The 18,971-nt window shown below is 36.6% G+C and overlaps 1 pseudogene; it reads right to left on the minus strand.

The window, feature by feature from the left end:
• Nucleotides 1-2,602: 2,602 nt before the first annotated feature.
• LOC101090725 lies at nt 2,603-12,820 on the minus strand (annotated as a pseudogene).
• Nucleotides 12,821-18,971: the final 6,151 nt, after the last annotated feature.

Genomic DNA, 18,971 nt, shown 5'->3' on the forward strand with positions numbered 1-18,971 from the left:
AAACATACAAGGAAAGGGAAGCATAAAGGGACAAGATAGATGAGATAGCACTGAAAGTAGTTAAAAAGGCAGGCATGTAAGGTGAAAAGATTTGATTACCTGCAGCCAGGTAAAGAGAAGAGAGAGAAAAAAAATTAAAGTTTGTTGTTAGTTTTGTTTTATTTTATTTATTTACTTTTGCCAAGTTACTTGTACTGCTGGCTTTAAAATTAGAATCTAACCACTTCTTTTATTAAATTGACAGAAGCAGTTGTTTGGGATCTGTATTAACACAATCCAAATCTTTGGACAGTTAAGATTCTGGTGCCGTTGAACTTGGGCTAATTAAAACCAATAGCTGCCAGCAGGTTCATTAATCCTGATCTGTTTATAGATCCATTGTAAGGAATGATCATTTATTATCTTAAGATGCTGTGCCTTCTGATAATTATTGTGTAAAAATATGGACAGAGAGTGCCCATTGGCAAGAAATGTTAATCTTTTCAATTCATACTTGGAGTACTTGTAGAACCCAAGCATATTATCCCTCATTGAGAGGCAGGAGTGACCAGTTGGTTTAAACCAAGGAGACCTCTGTATAAATTAATAGATGTTTTAGTTGAAAGTAGTTGTCAACATGACCTTAATTAGTATATTTGCTAATAGTTGTTCCAATGAGGTAATATGTCAAGATCTAACCTAGGTATGAAGAAATAAATGGAGGCTTTAAAGTTAGGCTTAAATTGAAATCCCAGGTTGGACCTCGTGATATTCAGTCTTGTGTAAGTCATTGGGTTGCTCAAAAGTGAGAATCATATTCCCACATGAGGTGCAGGTAACCAGTATTTGGCATCTAGCACGTGCTCAATGAAAATATGCCTTTATAGCAAGTGCATTCTCTTTGAGAAATGTGTATGTGTGAGTGTGTTTGTGTGTTCAACACCTGTGCACATGTGTGCTTGAATTTATGAACACAGTGATAGAAGTATTATTGACTTACTGACTAAATCTCATTTGTGTTGATTATGAGGTAATTCTGGCCATGCTATCTAACTACGACCAGAAAAAAAAAGACTTTAAATCAATTCTTATATTGAAGTCATCATGTTGGGTATATATCACACAACTTCTAAAAGAATTATACCTAATAGGCCCATTCTATGAGATTCCTCATTTAGTTATCTTGCCATAAGTTTTGTCACTCATTTATTAAAATAGGCATCCTGGGAGTTCCATTGCTGTACTTTATTGAGACTTTTCTGTAGATTAGGTGGACTTTTGTTATCTAACAAAAAGTCACAGGCCAAAAGTAGTGCAGCCATACAATCTGGCTCAGAACTTTGAGGCCTCTATTGCTATCATTACTGATTTTTTTTTTTTTACTTTTTCCTTGAAATCTACGGGAAGTATTCAGTTATAGGCCCTAATGTGTTCCAACTCTTCATTGGAAAATATTATCTCACTTATAGTTTCTCTCAGCACCTTCTTGAGCATCATTATCTTCAACTTAGTTGTAGTCTTATTGCTTGCTTAGGTCAAAGAAATGGGTGAGATGTATTATGTCAAGGGAACAGCACTTAAGAGTCAATATATGTATTGCCATGCTCCCTTCTTCCTGCCATGGTGATCATCCAGATGGTAGTGTATACCACACCAGGCATATCTGATGCGTAGCATGGGTAAGATGAATGAATGAATGTTATTTTCAGTGATTGTAATGTACAGATTCTTTGTTAGTGCATTATAATCTGACCTATCCTGACTGAAACATGAATGATTGGCTGAAGGTTGTGCCAGCCATCAGTTTCATGATGACATAGCTTGGTTATATCAGAACATTAGAAAACTATGCACAGATACCTATCCTTTTAATACGAGGAAAGATGTGCTTCTATTGCAGTGTATTCTGGTATGATGCCATTGACCTATAAGCATATTTATACGTTCATAAGCAAAGACTCCGTGAGGCTCACCATGCTAGTAGTGTGTTCCAAAAACAAAAAGGTCTTCCCCAGCACAGCGCTTTTCTCAAATGCAATGAAATTTGTTTTATGACATTCCCAGTCGGAATGCAAATCTAATGGCCGAATAATTTTTGTTTTCTCCCTTTTTATATTTTAATGTTTAATTTTTTTGATTGTTTACTAGGCAAATAACCTTATTAACATTGTCCCAAACTTTACTCCCAGGCTTCTTCAGCTTAATTAGTTGTAAAAGATGAATTGTGTGTAAGCAAAAACTGAGAAGAGCTGCAGTGTCCAAGGGGCTTGGGCTTAAAATATTAAAATACTGAATATTAAGGGGCACCTGGGTGGCTCAGTCAGTTAAACACCAACTTAAGCTTACGTCATGATCTTATGGTCTGTGGGTTTGAGCCCCGCATTAGGCTCTGCGCTGACAGCTTGGAGCCCGGAGCCTGCTTCGGATTCTGTCTGTCTCTTTGCCCCTCCCCTGCTTGCACTCTGTCTTTCTCTCTCTCAAATATAAAAAAAATAAAACATTAAAAAATTAGAATATTAAATATTAAAATATTGGGATATTAGAGATCTCGATGTTTCCACATCCATGAAGAAAAATTTTAAAAAGCAGCCATAATGTAAAATAGTGGCTCCCAGTAACTTCTTCAAGTTCTCTCTTCGTTAGAAGTGGACTCAGTTTGGTTTGCTTCATTCTTGGAAGCTTCATCAAAATTCTCCACAGGATCTGGAACTTCCTCCCCCTCCTCTTCTCTGGTAGTAAGTGCTGCTTGTCCATCCACAGATCGATTGGGTGGGGCTTCGGCCAGTCTTCTTATTAAACTAGGCAGACTGTCTTCACCAAGTTGATTGAAGATCCTGGGTAGCATTCCTGTCCTGTGATGGTGAAAGTGTTCGCTGCCCCAGATGCCTGGACTTCAGGCTTGTGAAGGTGGATCACTCTTCCCTGGTTTTGAACATATGCACTTCTTTAGTACCCGAGATACTGTTTACCCCTAACATCTTTAAAGTGGACTGAAGTTTTTTATCATTTGCTGTCGCCTGTTATATGAACCACCTTCCTTCCCCGAGCAGTTTCCTTTCCCACCAAGGCGCACTGTGCTTGCAGTTTGGCGAGTTTTTCCTGGTTCGTGATAGTTTCTTTTATCTTGTTGAAGCGAAATGGGTACACGTGGGGGACTAGGAGTGGCTCTCAGGCGGTTTGGACAGACCAGCTGACGTTAGGTGCGCACCCGCCTATTGTGCACACTTTTTAAATACCTACCACCTAGTAGGTGGCCTAGCACAGAATAATAAGTATTTAATTAACTCAACTGTGTCATTTTCACTGTAAGGATTTGTTCATTGTTTGACAGTGCCCTATGATAACCTATAGGAGGAATTTTTCTGGACTAAGTACCATGAATATTCCTGATTCCTCTAAATATCTGATGTCATTTTTGACCCCTTTTGATTGACCTAATATGTTTTTTCTTTTCTTCTTGGCCAACAGACATGCAATCCATTTGAGATTCTCTTCTAACAATCAATGTACACATTATGTGGTTTAACCATAAAACAAATTATATGTTTTTATTGGGACATTTTTCTCTTTGCTTAATTTTTCTTTTGCAATTTTGTTTTATTATTTATATATATTTTAAATATATACCACATATATATATACATTTATATATACAAAACCATATTTTTATATGTTTCTTAACATATATTATCTTTTTTTATATAATGACCATTATTAGACTCTACTTGGAAGCTTTTTTCAAATATCTTAAAATGTACAAAATCCTAGGCACTTTAATTGTGTAACTGTTAGCGTTGTTAGACCATATCATCTAGCTATAAGGCTTTAAGTAGCAAGGGCAATTTAGTCTCAGTGAAATTGCTCACCGCTTCAAGGCACCTAATTAGAAATTAAAATACCTAGGTTTTATTTTTTTTAATTCCTCTCCAGCTCTATCTCAGCATATTTTAATCTGAACTATATTTCTCTGTTAAATATGATTACTGAGCAATGACAGAACTCATGGTCATTCATTGCTCATTCATTACCAGTTTTCATTTATAGTTGAAATGAATACTTTCCTCAATTATATTTTTTAATCAATCCCAATCCTTTCTTTTTTACATAAGAGATATTAAGCCTTGAGAAAATTTCTGCAGAGTAATAAAACCTGTTAGATTAGATTAATATACATGGGCTGCTCAACTATTATTAATTTAGACAGACTTTCATTTTTCCTTTTTTGATTACACAGGACATTGATTTATGGTACATGAAATAACCAAATTGCACTTTTGAAATTTAAAATTCTAGAGTTCTCCTTACATTATTGGCCTTGAACTCAGCTATTTTGTCCTTTAAAATATAAAATAGATACCCTTTTTAATTGAAAGGTATATATTGCCTAGTGTAGCAAGTGTATTACCTAAATGTTTGCCTGAGATTAATGGGTCATTTTTAATGTCATTAATGTGTGCCATTGAGTCACCACAGAACTTAGCATATCGTAAAACCTTTTATATTTTCTTCGTTAGCCTCATTGTAGTATACTTACAATGCCTAGAATACCAATAGTGTTGGCTTTAACTTTTTAACTTGTTTTGTTGCTTATGTCTTTTGAGTTTTCGTTCCAAGTCCAGAAAGAAAAGATGTTGATAAGACTACTGCTTCCTCCCAGTCTGTTGCATGCTGAGAATATTTTAGAAATAGTTGGTTATGTATCTTTAGGAACCTAAGTTGCTCAAAACTGTTGCCCAGGCTCCATTTGACTGACCCTGGGCCCCTCAGTGGCCAAAAAAGAATTTTAGTTGCTGGAAAGCCTCTGTATGCCTAAATGTGAGTGTGTGTATATATATATATACATCTCCTCTAAAATATGTTGGACTGATATTCCATCAGAGGTCACATATATTGGCTCCTATAACCTTGCCAGGTTGATGTCCTTAGCTGACATATGCCAAATACTTGTCAGTGACATCCCCAAAATTCATGCAGTCAATACTATTGAGTACCATTTCTGTACAGCCATTTTCTAGGCATTGGTGATAGTAGAAATAAATACAAAGATACAGCCTGTATTATCATGAAATCTGCATGTCAGTGGTTGGGACAGAGATATAAGGTTTTAATTCATTAATGGCAAAATTAAATAAATAAAATTTGGAAAAGTGCTACGGAGGAGAAATGTAAGTTGCTATAATAACTAACAAGTGAGGAAGCCTAACCTAATCCTGGAAGGCAGGAGAGACTTCTTGAGTCAGACATAATGCATAGATAGGATGAGGAGGAAAGGTCCTGATCAGAAAAGTCTGGTAAGTTCTAAGAACTGTGGTGGAGCCACTATAGGTAAATCTCCATTAGAAGGCACTAAGGTGAAAAGCACCAGAAGTTACTCTTGAGTTAGGCCACGCCCAGACCCTATTAGACTTTAGAGGCCATGTTTTCTAAGTTGATTTTATCTTTTTTAATTTTATTTATTTATTCTGAGCGAGGGTGAGCATGAGCATGGGTGGGAAAGGAGCAGAGAGAGGGCGTGGGGTGAGGGGGATTGGGGGGTGGGGTGGGCAAGAATTCCAAGCAGGCTCCAGACTGCTAGTGCATAGCCTGGCATGAGGCTGGAACTCAGGAACCATGAGATCACAACCTGCGCCAAAATCAACTGAGCCTAATTAACCAACTGAGCCACCCAGGCTCCCCTTGAATTCTTCTTAATGCTAAAGAAATCCAGCACCCGTGGAGACATTAGGACCCGTTAAACATGATGAATAGTAGGTCAAGCATAAGGGGATAATGGTTCCTAATCTCTCAGCTTTGATGTAGAGATTGCAAATATTCTGAGACTTCTTGATGAATGGTAGATTATTTGAGTCAAAATCATACGAGGTCAGACTAAAAGTACAAACAGGTCTCTTTCAGAGACTTTTTAACCCAACATTAGAGTTGACCCTTATCAGCATAAACATGAGTTTGAGTCTGATGTATAAAAGTCCAGTTTTGGAGCAGTATATACAAACTGGGGGGAAATGCTTTGGAAATATCCGCGTGCAGTGTCCTACGTTGCAAATTTCTCTATTTCCTTGTAGCGTCAATAAAGCAGTCCAGCTTGTAAAACAACCCTTGGCTTTTCAGTGTATCTTGCTGTTGCTGATGTGGAAGAGTATAATGGTCACAAGTATAAAAGGCTCTTTTACATTAAATTACACAGAATAAATTTCCCTGCTCAGAAGATGATAGCAGCTGATTTCTTCAATTTACTCACAGAAGATTCTAACACTAAATCTGAAGCTACCACAGAGTGATCTAACTTTGAAGATTACAGTGATGATAATGGGGCTTCTAGTGAACTAAATTAATGTTTATGGCCTTTTCTTTTCTGCTTTCATTGTTGTTGCTGCGGCTACTCCTGCTGATGCTTGGTTTTGGTGTGTGTGGCTTTCTCAGTAGTGTTGGCTTTAAGAACAGAGATAGAATTCTCGTGCAAATCAATCAGATTCCACAAAAGCTTACATTTCTGTAGGATTGACAGTGATGTTTAATAGACTATTCCTTTTCCTCCACAAGTTTTAGTTTTGCTACCAAGTTTGAACTTCTTTTTAAAACTTCCTTGAATACGAAATACTAGTCATGGGTGCTTAGATTCTCTTTAAGAACACTCTGTATTTCCTTAATTGATGCATGTATTTTATATAATGTTTGTATGATTCCCACTGTTTATTATATTTCTGTTGAGTTGAATCCTCTATTTTTAGGTTTACTCTCTTTTATTATTTTTTTGATTAAATTTTGTTTTAAGTCTATTTGAGAGAGAGAGAGAGCACACAAATGGGGGAGGAACACAGAGAGAGATTGAGAGAGAGAGAGAGAGAGAGAGAGAGAGAGAGAGAGAGAGAGAGAGAGAGAATCTCAAACAGGCTCCACAATGTCAGTGCAGAGCTCAACACGGGGCTCAATCCCACAAACCATGAGTTTGAGAACTGAACAGAAATCAAAAGTCAGATGCTTAACCAACTGAGCCACCCAGGCACCCCTCTTTTACTATTTCTTAAAAAGCAAACTCATTATGATTTCTGCAAAACTTCAAGTATATCAGATTCTCATATCTATCATATTTTATGTTATTTTTAGAGATACTACTCGGAATTGTTTTGTTTTCTTTTTCAAAATTTGAATTCTCAGTAAGAAGCTCTTTTTAATGGCTCTTTAGTTTTCCACCAAATGTGTATAACTTATTTAAACTATTACCAGTTGATTGAAAATTTTCACTTCCAGTATTCACCTACCTTCCTTCAGTAGAGCGATAAGAAGAATTATAGAGCGACTGGCCTTAGAATGTCAAGTCACCATGCATTACAGCAAATAGGAGAATGGGCTTCCTCCTGTTCAGCAGGAATGAATGAATGAAACTCAGTTTCCTATAGATCATGTTGTGCTTTTCCCTGAGAAGCTTGAATCTGAATTTTCATAAGGACCTGGAAAGCTAACTTACTGAGAAGAATCCTTAGAAAATTCTCCTTGCAGCTAAAATTGACATGTACATTGTTGGATGTCAGAGGCCTCCCTGTTTATCCTTGCCAAAGAATGCTTCTTTATTTATACCATAAATAGGTAAAGTGGCAGGGGGCCTTGTCCCTCATTGGGAATACTATCTCACTGTCCACAGCAAGTCTCTTCCTGGGATGGTGATAATACAGTGAATAATGGCTCTTCCTGCATTTGGTGTTCAGGTTTCCTTTATAAAGCCCTTCCCTTAATTTGCAGGGCATGACATTTTCGTATTCACTTTCCTACAACCTTGGTACATGAATTTTTACAAGCATTTCTGATTGTTTCTCTGAACGACCACAACAACAAAAGAGATGACTAACAAATATTTACAGCATTTTATTATAATTGAAATGCCAGGAAATTTGCTAAGCATTCATGCATGTTCTTTTATTTAATTAATTATTATCTCTTTTTTTTCTTTTCAGAATTATTTTTGATTTTTTAAAATTTTAATTCCAGTGTAGTGAAAATACAGTGTTACATTAGATTTCAGGTATATAATATAGTGATTCAATAGTTCCTTATATTACTCACTGCTCATCAAGATTAAGTGTTCTCTTAATCCTTTTCACCTATTTCACCCATCTCCCACCCATTAATTAATTAATTTGATGGAAGCTTAATAAGCCCATGTTACAGTTGAGAAGACTGAGAATTTAAGAACGTAAGTATCTTGCCTGGGGTCACATAGGTAATTAATATAGAGCTCATTTCTGAGTTCAGCTCAGAAAGGAAGAAAACACACTTCTTTTCTGAAACGAGGAAAGGGAGTGCTAGAGATCATTCTGATGGAGTCAGAAGCAGGTGTTCTGGGGTTAAGGAAATAAGGCAGAGGGAAAATGGGAAGCTCTGTGCAAAGATGAGAGCTTTAAGATGTTTAACTTGAAAAGTCTGTTTTGTCCATTTCAGGTCCACTTCAAGTCAAGTTTATCACATTCACATAGACTTGAAAAGTCAATTTCAAGTCCATTTTGGACTTGAAAGCCCATAGTTGAAGAAGAGATAAAGTGAGGCTTATTTTCATATAACAGCAACTAGGGCTTTGTAGGAGTTGTTCAATTTGTCTTAATTTCAGAGTGAAGGCTTAAGATGAAAAGCAAAGCTATCCCCACTTACCAATTTTCTCTTAGACTTAAGGGACTTGGTAAGATATTACTATGGAGAATTATGAACCGTAATACAAGCTAAGGCGGTTGCCATACAATGCAAAATGGGAGGCCTTCGGGCCTGTTGGTGCAAAAATAGTGAATTGAAAACAAGGAGGTAAGTGAATATTCAGATGATGTCTGGGCTCTAAGATAAACAGAGGATGAAAGAATTTAAAGATTGCCTAAAAGACAGAAACTGTGAATGAGAGCCAAGATTCGGTTATGTCAAGGGCAGGCGAAAATTCCTGAGTAAAGGCTGAAGGTGTCCCTGTTCTTAACAACCAGATGGGAAGAGTCAGTATTCTGATTAGAAGTAGAAGACAGACTCAGGGGATGGAATGCAACGTTCGCTGAAAGATATTGAGAAGACAGAAAATATCTTGATGCTTAATTTTTAAATATATATTTTTCTATTTTGAATGTTTTTATTTTTTGAGAGAGAGCCCAGGTGCATAAGCTGAGGAGGAGCAGAGACAAAGGATTCATTGTGGGCTCTGCACTGACAACGGGGAGCCCTATGTGGGGCTCAAACTCCAGAACCGCCAGACTCTATACGAGCTGAAGTTTGCCACTCAAAGGACGGAGCCACCCAGGCGCCCTGAGGCTTAATTTAGAAAGGACAATTGTGAGCATAATTCACAGGGTCTTTATATCTGCAAGTTCCTACCTAACTTTCCAATATTTCATTAATGCAGGTTTCTGAAGTTACTATTAAACTCAGTTCTCTAATACATAAAATCTTCTAAGTAAACTTTAAAAACCGTGATAGGCAACTTCTTTTTTGACTTTGGACTAAAATACAACCTTCTTGGCTGTGCTATTTTAACAAGGAACTAGAGGCTATAATCAACCAAATCAATCTTGGCAGTTTACATTTAAAATTTTGTTATTTATTGAAAGAAAACGTGTCTATCTCCATGCTAACATCACATAGACTATATATTTTTCACACCTAGAAAAGTATTTTTCTTCTACGTCTCAAGAAGTCACAATAGGAATTGAGATCAACTGTATGTTGAGTGCATTAATTTTGCCTACTTTTGGTTTGATACTTGAGTTGACTATAAACTATAAAGAATTGATATGTCTGGGCAACAGAAAGTTATCTGAAATGATATTTTTGGAGGACCATATGTATCTTTCTTGAATGGGTTTATTGCATTCTGTGATAGCATTCTTCCTTGAGGTTCATTTTAAACAAAAGGGGAGAACCTATAGTAACATCCAATAAAACAAACAAAAAGCAATATTGTAAAAAAAAAAAAAAATTCCAGTTCAAAAGGTAGCAGTGATTGTGCCCCGACCGTTAACAGACTAATACAAGGAGTGATGACCTTGTGGAGTTTGTTGGTGATGAGGTCATAAAATGTGACAAAAAGAGATTGCAGTTTTTATTGTTCCATTGATTTCACCTTTTCCCTTTCGATATGAAGTTGGCTAAAAGACTTTATTTTGTTACTCACTGAGTCTGGGGAGTGTGCAGAGAGAATGATGTTAGTTTCTAATAGGTGCTAACTATGTTGAGAGGAGGTCAAGCAAGTTTACATCAAGAAAGAACTAAGCTGAAACTTGCATCTTTCCAAAAATCCAGGGTGTATGATGAAAATTATAATAGTCTCATTAGATAATATGCACACATCAAGAGCAGATGGGCTTTCAGAAAACAAAGAACTTATTTTCAGGAAATCTTTCTGATTATATAAAGAGACTATATAAAGAAAGGCAAATATAGAACATTATTAGTGTCATAGAAGTGATATTTTGTGATTTTTTTTTTACATATTCCCATTTTGTTACATCTGTTCAGGTTTTCTGATCTTAATCTGTGCTCAGCTCGTGACACAGATTTAGTATAATACATACTAAGACAGAAAGGTAAGTAGGGACAGTTTCTGCCTTAATTTTTTACTTCTACAAACTTTCTACCAAATGACCAATATTTTATTTATTTTTATTATTTTTTTTTTACGAGAATTTTCAACGTTTATTTATTTTTGGGAGAGAGACAGAGCATGAACGGGGGAGGGGCAGAGAGAGAGGGAGACACAGAATCAGAAACAGGCTCCAGGCTCTGAGCCATCAGCCCAGAGCCCGATGCGGGGCTCGAACTCACGGACCGCGAGATCGTGACCTGGCTGAAGTCAGACGCTTAACCGACTGCGCCACCCAGGCGCCCCGACCAATATTTTATTTAATACAATATGACATTTGGACTTTAAGAGCCCACTGTTCAGGAGAAAGAACAAATTCCCATTTTTTTCTTTTTTTTTTTTTTAACTTTTATTTATTTTCGAGTGACAGAGACAGAGTGCAAGTGGGGGAGGAGCAGAGAGAGAGGGAGACACAGAACCCAAAGCAGGTTACAGGCTCCGAGCTGTCAGCACAGAGCCTGATGTGGGGCTTGAACCCACGAACTGAACTGCGAGATCATGACCTGGGCCGAAGTTGGACACCTAACTGACTGAGCCACTCAGGCGCCACCCCCCCCCCCCCCCCCGCCTTTTTCTTATTTTTAACTTACAATGAACCAGTAGGGCTGATTTGAGTAAAATTTTAGAAATGGAATTAAAATGCACTGGCTGTATAGAAGACTCTTTATACTCTCCTGGGGTAGAACCAGTGAGGAAATATTACAACTGTTTAATCTTGAGAAAGTCATTTAATTTTTCTGACTGTTTACTCATGTGTAAAATGAGAGGAATAGACTGGCTTTCCAGATCAAACATACCGTGTTTCTGTGATATGTGATACACCGGTGAGATAAATTCTTTCTTCAAAAATACCAAAACCAATCTAAATAGATGAGTTAAGTCAACTACAAAGGAACATATAATACACCAGTATTCAGCTGCTGCCCAAAAAGTAAAATGGCATGGTCAGTAAAGGTTTGAGGACATTGCCTCAAAAGCAAAGAGGCACAGAGAAAATAAATCACATTATTTGGAAAAGAGAAATGAGACTCATCAGGTTTAGTGTATTCAAGATTACTAGAGTTTTAAGACTGAAGTTCAAACTTCTGGTACCTGATTTATAAAATAAATGCTTTTCTCATTATTCCTCGTGATCTGTCCTTTCTCAGAAGTTCATATTGAGAACTGCTTGAATGATAAGAATGGATGGTTTTGTTAGAAACTTCATAGTAAATTGATTGACCTTCTCAAGGTGTTGTCTAGACATGGTCTATATGGCATTAGTACTAACATGCATGAAAAATTTTCCTTAAAAACTAAAATGAGAGGGGTACCTGGGTGGCTCAGTTGATTAAGTGTCTGATTCTTGATTTTGGCTCAGGTCATGATCACATGATTTGTGAAACTGAGCTCTGCATTGGGCTCTGCACTGACAGCACAGAGTCTCCCTCCCTCTCTCTCTCTCTCTCTCTCTCTCTCTCTCTCTCTCTCTGTCCCTCCCCCCCAACTCACTTGCTTTCTCTCTCTTAAATACATAAACATTAAAGTAAAAAAATGAAATTATAGAAATTAAAATACTTCATTTGTGAGTGTTCAGGATATCTAAACCAAACTATTCAATTTTTAAGTTGATAAAATAAACTTTAACTGAGAGCTTAAACAATATTTTTAAGGTCACATGGCTAGTTAGAAGAAGTATAAAATGGACTATAACCTGTAACCCATAATTCTAACTTGAAGCTAAAAGCTCTTTACTTGGAAAGCTTTACCATGGAAAAAATAGCTATGAGCTTTTATTATAGGAAGTTTTAATAGCATAAAAATTTTCATGGCTGTATTCATTAAAATTTGATCTCTTTGTCCATTGTATTGGTTGTCTCCAAAACTCAGTATAGAATCTGATATAATCAAATGTGGGACAATTGCCTTAAAGAAGTAATAAAGACAAGAACAAGAACTTGTAATGCAAGGTGCATACTTCATGGCTTTGAAACAAAATTTTAAAATCATAAAAATCTGTTTGAGATCCCTATGATTTGGTTACAAGCTACCTTCCTCACATAGTTTATTACCTTTTTCTCCCTCTGTCTGAGCTCTTTACTGAAACTAAATGTAGGCATCTTCCCTTGCTGTATTCATGCCTTATGTTTTACCAACTACTATCACTAGCCATTTCACTACTTTGGAGTGCCTTTCTGTTACCATTTCTTGAAGCCTTACCTCTCCTTCAAATATCTTTTCTTGTGCAAGATCAACCATTTCTATGTAGTTTTTACTAGTTACTTCTTCTAGTTATGGTTTCAGTATCCTCTGAGCCCTTAGACAGTCTTCACCATTTATACCACTCTTTTGATTTTTATCGCCCAATGCCATGCTGTTTCTTCCTGAGCTGCAGTTGTTAATGGTCACCCAATATTTCAAGTACTTCTTCATCTAGCTTCAATTGCTCTGAAGTCCCAGTAGTTCTGACTTCCTTTATGGTCAGGTCAGTTAATTTCCTCGAGATAAAATTTTGTCCTAGATAGAAAGGAAATAAACAAGACAATAAATAAATTTAACTTGATACAAAGCGGACATGCCCACAGCAACTGCAAGTCACAGAGCTAACATTTGAATTAAGTCCTTCTTTCCATCTAATCCTGTGTCCTTTTTCATAATGCCTCATTGGAAATCCATGCCACACTACTACATGATTCTATACTGTTGATTACCAATTCTAATTTTGTGGCACCTTGATTGTTTCTAGTTGGTAAGAAATGATTCATGGAAATCTCAAAAAAAAAAAAAACAACACTTGAATTCTTTTCAGTTTCAAGGTAAAGACTGTCAAACCTCTAGAAAACTACACACTTTGGTGAAATGGAACCAAAAACATGAAAAATGCTTAAAGACATGGGGAGGTACAGATAGAAGAATTGTATACCTTCTCATTTTACATAAATGGAAAAGGAGATCCTTTGAATCCCACACAGTTAGTAGCAATTATTTTTCTGAGAAGCCACCCATTTCATTGACCATTTAATTTGTCATCATCATGATTAGCATTATTATTAGTAGAATTAGTGATAATAAGATACAGCAGGTGTTATGGCTTGATGATGGATTGGATTACTCTTCGTTATACCTGGTGTTTTTTTCCTGGTGTTTTCTTAGTGCTTTATTATGGTTTCTCATTATATTCTAGGCCTTGTCAATATATCTGAACCATCCTTTAATTGTAGGTGACACACATAGAATCTGGAACCTAACATTTATTGAAAAATATATATAAATTGAATATGTATATGTTGAATATATATATATATATATATATATATATATATATATATATATAAGAGAAAATGAGCATAAGCGAGGGAGAGGAGCAGAGGAGGAGAGAGAGAGAGAGAGAGGGGTGGGGGAATATTTTAAGCAGGTTGAGATCATGACGTGAGACGGAATGAAGAGTTGGACACCCAACCTACTGAGTCACCCAGGTGCCCTATTGAATATATCTTTATTGGCTTTCACAGTAAATGGATATATGGATAATTTGGTTATTGAAAACTCTTATTTTAAAATAAAAAATGAGTGTATAAAGCTAAAATAAATGATATCTATTAGATGGAAGAAAACCTCTCACTATGATAAATAATTTACTTACACTCTTTGTCAAATTAAATACAAAAAAGAATCCCAGAAACAAATCGTTATTGAGGAATTTTGTCAAAATGGAATTTAGATCATGCCACTCTTCTGTTATAATCCCTCCAGTGGCTTCCCAGTTCTCTCAGAGGATAAAAGCATTTACCAGTGCTTCCAGGATAGTGGCTTCCAAGGCACAACCTTTTATGACTTTCTTCCTCTTCCCCCATCTTCCTTAGTCTGCCTTAGTCACATGACCACTATGCAGTTTCTTTTCGTGGCCAGGTATCTTCCAGTATTAGGGCCATTTTCTTTACCTCTGCCAAGGATACTCTTTCCCCAGGTAACCATGGGGCTAGTGTTTTCACTTCCCTCGGCTTCTTTCTGTGTTAGGGAGATCTTCCCTAACTACCCTATGTAAAATTGCCACTTCCCTGTCCCATGCAACGCATAGACACACACACACACACACACACACACACACACACACACACACACACAGTGCAGTATCATTCTTTATTGCTTCATTAGTTTTCAAAATACTTAATACATAGCACTCATCACCTTCTAAAGAATCATAAAAAATGCATACTTTAAGTTGATGCTGATCAATTGGTTGGTTGGTTTGTTGGCATATCCTCTGGGCCTAAATCAGTGTGTGGAATACAGTAAGTGCATAATAAATGAGTAGCCAAGTCAGTATTAGCTATAGTATATCAAAAATGAATATTTCAATCTCAGTGTTTCTGCCATTTACCAAGGCGTATTTAGGTTTTGAATGGCAAAGAAAATTTTTTCGGAGTATTTTTCTCCATGGAATTGTTTTCACTTACTTCCCTTTCATGAGTTTTTTTTTTTTTCCCATGGAGGCTTATATACTTTATGTCTTAGAATTTTTTAAATGATGGAAGTATTTGACAATTGAAGTTAGTTTCATAAAATAGAATTTTTATTCTAAGGTGTAATGATAGTACTGATATATGCAATTCCTAGATCATCCCTCATTTTAGCTGAGACTAAATATATATGTTTTTTTTACCAAAAGAACAGAAAATGGGCTGAGTTGTTTTACTTCTTTTCTCGATTGAAATCACACAGTTCAGGGATGAGCAGTGACAGCTGGTGGCTCTGATTTGCCTCACCTTCCGCTTTTGATTTTGATTTGTTTGGCTTTTAATAGCCAATAAGCAAAAATAGTTTTTATTTTTTTTAAATGGTTGCATTTAAAATTATTATACAAGTATCCACACAATATCCTTGCTTTTTTCCTATTGACCTGCAAAGCCTGAAGTATTTTCTAATCTTGTCCCTTTATTTTTTAATGTTTGTTTATTTATTTTTGAGACAGAGAGCACGAGCAGGGAAGGGGCAGAGAGAGAGAGGGAGACACAAAATCCAAAGCAGGCCCCAGGCTCCCAGCTGTCAGCGCAGAGCCCCACATGAGTCTTGAACCCATAAACAGTAAGGTTATGACCTGAGCCGAAGTCAGACGCTTAACCAAATGAGCCATCCAAGGGCCCCTACTATCTTGTCATTTAAGAGTTTACCAACCCCTTTTCTAGTTACTTGATATGGAATAAGGATTTAAAACTCACTAATTAGGAAATGAGTAGCTCCCATTCATGAAGAACCCACTATGTGCTTTGCACTGTGATAAACACTTTTTATATTTCAAATCCTTAATATTTGTGCAAGTAAGATAGTTTTGGTCACAGCTTTATATGTGAGGTTCATAAAGGTAAATGATAGCCAATATAATATTAGCAGCTTCCCCATCAGATTAACAATCAACTATTTTGGGATGAAAACCTTTGTCTTCCAAACTTCCCACATTCTGTCTCTCCTCAACCTTGCTGCCAAATAATAGTAAAAGTAGCAGAAGCCAGGCACCTGGGTGGCTTAGTCTTTTGAGCATCTGACTTCAGCTCAGGTCATGATCTCATGGTTCATGAGTTCAAGCCCTGCATCAGACTCTCTGTTGTCAACATGGAACCAGCTTCAGATCCTGTCTCTCTCTCTCTCTCTCTCTGCCCCTCGCCACCTCCCCCTGCCGCCCCACACTCACGTGCGTTCTCTCTCTCTCTCAAAACTAAATACACATCAAAAAAAATTTTTTTTTAATAGCAGGAGCAACAACAATAAGGCTAGCTAAGAGAACAAAAAAATAAGACTTAATGAATAAACTTTCAACTTAGAGTTCAAAACTTCCTGATGGTCAGTCTGCTGCCTTAGTTTTCAGGACCGTCTTCTATTTTCTGCGTTTTTTCAGTAATATATAATGCAAGATGGAGTTTGTCAGCTGGTAGCCAGGAAAATAAAGAATTCTTGCCAATATCCAAATGTCCCATCTGGTGGTTGGTCATGACTCTGTGCTTTCCACATGTTACCACCACTGGGGGGTGCATCCTAATCTCTGAACGGTAGGCCGTGAACAGAAACGGGTTACTAAAATAAATCAGATGTTCCCCAGGTAAAGCCAACAGGAGCTGAGTGTCTCGTCATAAATATTTGGAAATATGTTGATCATATGAATAGTATTTTTTGAAAACTGCCCTGAAATCTTTGAATATTTAGGTTTTGGAGACATTCTACCTTGAGAGAATAGTTTGTATGCTTATTTCTTTTATGGATAAAGACCAAATTAAGTAGTTCTCAAGTGTGAATTAACACTGGATGATTTAATAGAAAAATTGTTTATAAACATTTTCATTAGACCTATGTGAAATCCAAAGTATGTGGTGACATAGTGCGCTTGAAAGAAAACTGAAATAAGAGGCAATGAGAAGTGTCCAATCCATGCTTTTCATATTACCTTTTGTGAGGTGTACAACTAGCCTTTAAAATAAGGTAATCCTGGAGTGCCTGGGTGGCTCAGTCAGTTAAACGTCCAACTTCAGCTCAGGTCATGATCTCACGGTTGGTGGGCCCGAGCTTCACGTCAGGCTCTGTGCTGATAGCTCAGAACCTGGAGCCTGTTTCGGATTCTGTGTCTTCCTATTTCTCTGCCCCTCCCCCTCTTGCACTCTGTTTCTCAAAAATAAATAAACATTAAAAAATTTGTTTTTAAAAATAAGGTTGTCCATGGGGGGGTCATCACCAATTATTTAATATTTCCCATTTGTAAATTAAAAAAAAAATAATGTTTTATTTACTTTTGAGAGAGAGAGAGAGAGAGAGAGAGTGAGCGAGCGCTGGGCAAGGGCAGAGAGAGGGAGACAGAATCCAGAAAGCAGACTCCAGGCTCCCAGCTGTCAGCACAGAGCCTGACGCTTGGCTCAAACCCGTGAACCACAAGATCATGACCTGAGCCGAAGTCAAACACCCAACCGACTGAGCCACCCAGATGCCCCTCCATTTGTAAATTTTAAATAATAATGTTCATTACAAAACTATACATACACACATATACGCACATACAAATGTAAACATACATAACTACCTCTAATTACCTTTCTATAAATGTGGATTTTTTTTTCCTTTTTAAGTTAAGACAACCATTAAGATAAGTCCATTTCCTAAGGAACTATAGCATATCCTGCTTTTAGTGTATTGTGTTTACAATTCCTGCTGATTTTCCTGATTGAGTTGCTTGCTGTTTAGCATTTTGCTGAGATGAATAGGCAGGCAGTCAGCTCAGAACATAACATTACATATGAGTCACTGTCTAATGATACAGTGTTAGTCTGGTATACAATCTAAAACAAAGGTAAATAAATTGGGAAAAAATGGAAATGACTTGAATCTAGGAAATATTGGTAAGATGGCAGTTCAGAATACTGGGAGGCGATTTCTGTAGTATTTCCACAATTAAATAATGCAGAATTATGGAAATATATTTTCACCCATTTATTTTGCCATTCTATGTTGTATGTATACAATGATTGTAAGGGGGAACCATAAACCTGTATGTTCCCAGGGAATAGAATTCTCTTTACCTGGCAGCTTCTATATGTATCATATAGCTGTTGAATTCATTACATAGTAAATACAAATTGAATTAATACTGAATCAATAAACTGAAATGAGTTGAATTTATTTTGAATTAAAGAAATTAAAAGGCAAAAAATGGTAATGATTTCGAGACTTTCTGGCAGAGATGGTGAAAAATAAATAGAAGGATAAGGAAATATTTCACCAAATCCAGTCAAATTGCTCTTTAACTAAAAGTCAAATTATTAGCTTTAAACTTTATTTAATAGGTACGTCTAAGGCTATTTCATTTTGCCATGGCAGTTGGGTATTTATTTATTTTTAGCATAAAAGGAATTTAAAAATATTTACACACAACTGTAGGAATTATTAGAGCATCAGCATGCATTAGAGTTGAAGCTAACTGCCAAGATAAATTGTTGGACATTTGTAGGACCTAAAATTATCACCTGAATCCAGTGAACAATAATACCTTCTTTTCTTAAAACCTGTGTTCTTAAAGTCCATCTTTGAAACCTGGAAGTAAAATGTGTTAAACACAGAGCCTAAGTCTTCAAGTATCTCAATAAAGCCTTTTATTCCTATAAAATTCGCTTGAATTGTAATTAATATCAGGATCGCTTGTCTCCCTTACCAGTATGCTATGTTTAGGATCTTGAGAAGTAATGCTGAATGCACTAATAAAGTAGTATCTGTGGCCATAAAAGGTTCTGCAAAAAGACAGTTAACCCACTGTATGCCATAAACTGTGCTCTGAAATTTACAGTGTTAGGCCAGACTGAGTAACCTGAAGGAATCCCTGAAAGTCGCTTGATCCTCTTTTAAGCTTAAAGGAAAGTGATGGTAGTAAATTCTG

The sequence above is a fragment of the Felis catus genome, chromosome D4 (genome assembly GCF_018350175.1).
Source record: "Felis catus isolate Fca126 chromosome D4, F.catus_Fca126_mat1.0, whole genome shotgun sequence".
In the NCBI taxonomy this organism is placed as follows: domain Eukaryota; kingdom Metazoa; phylum Chordata; class Mammalia; order Carnivora; family Felidae; genus Felis; species Felis catus.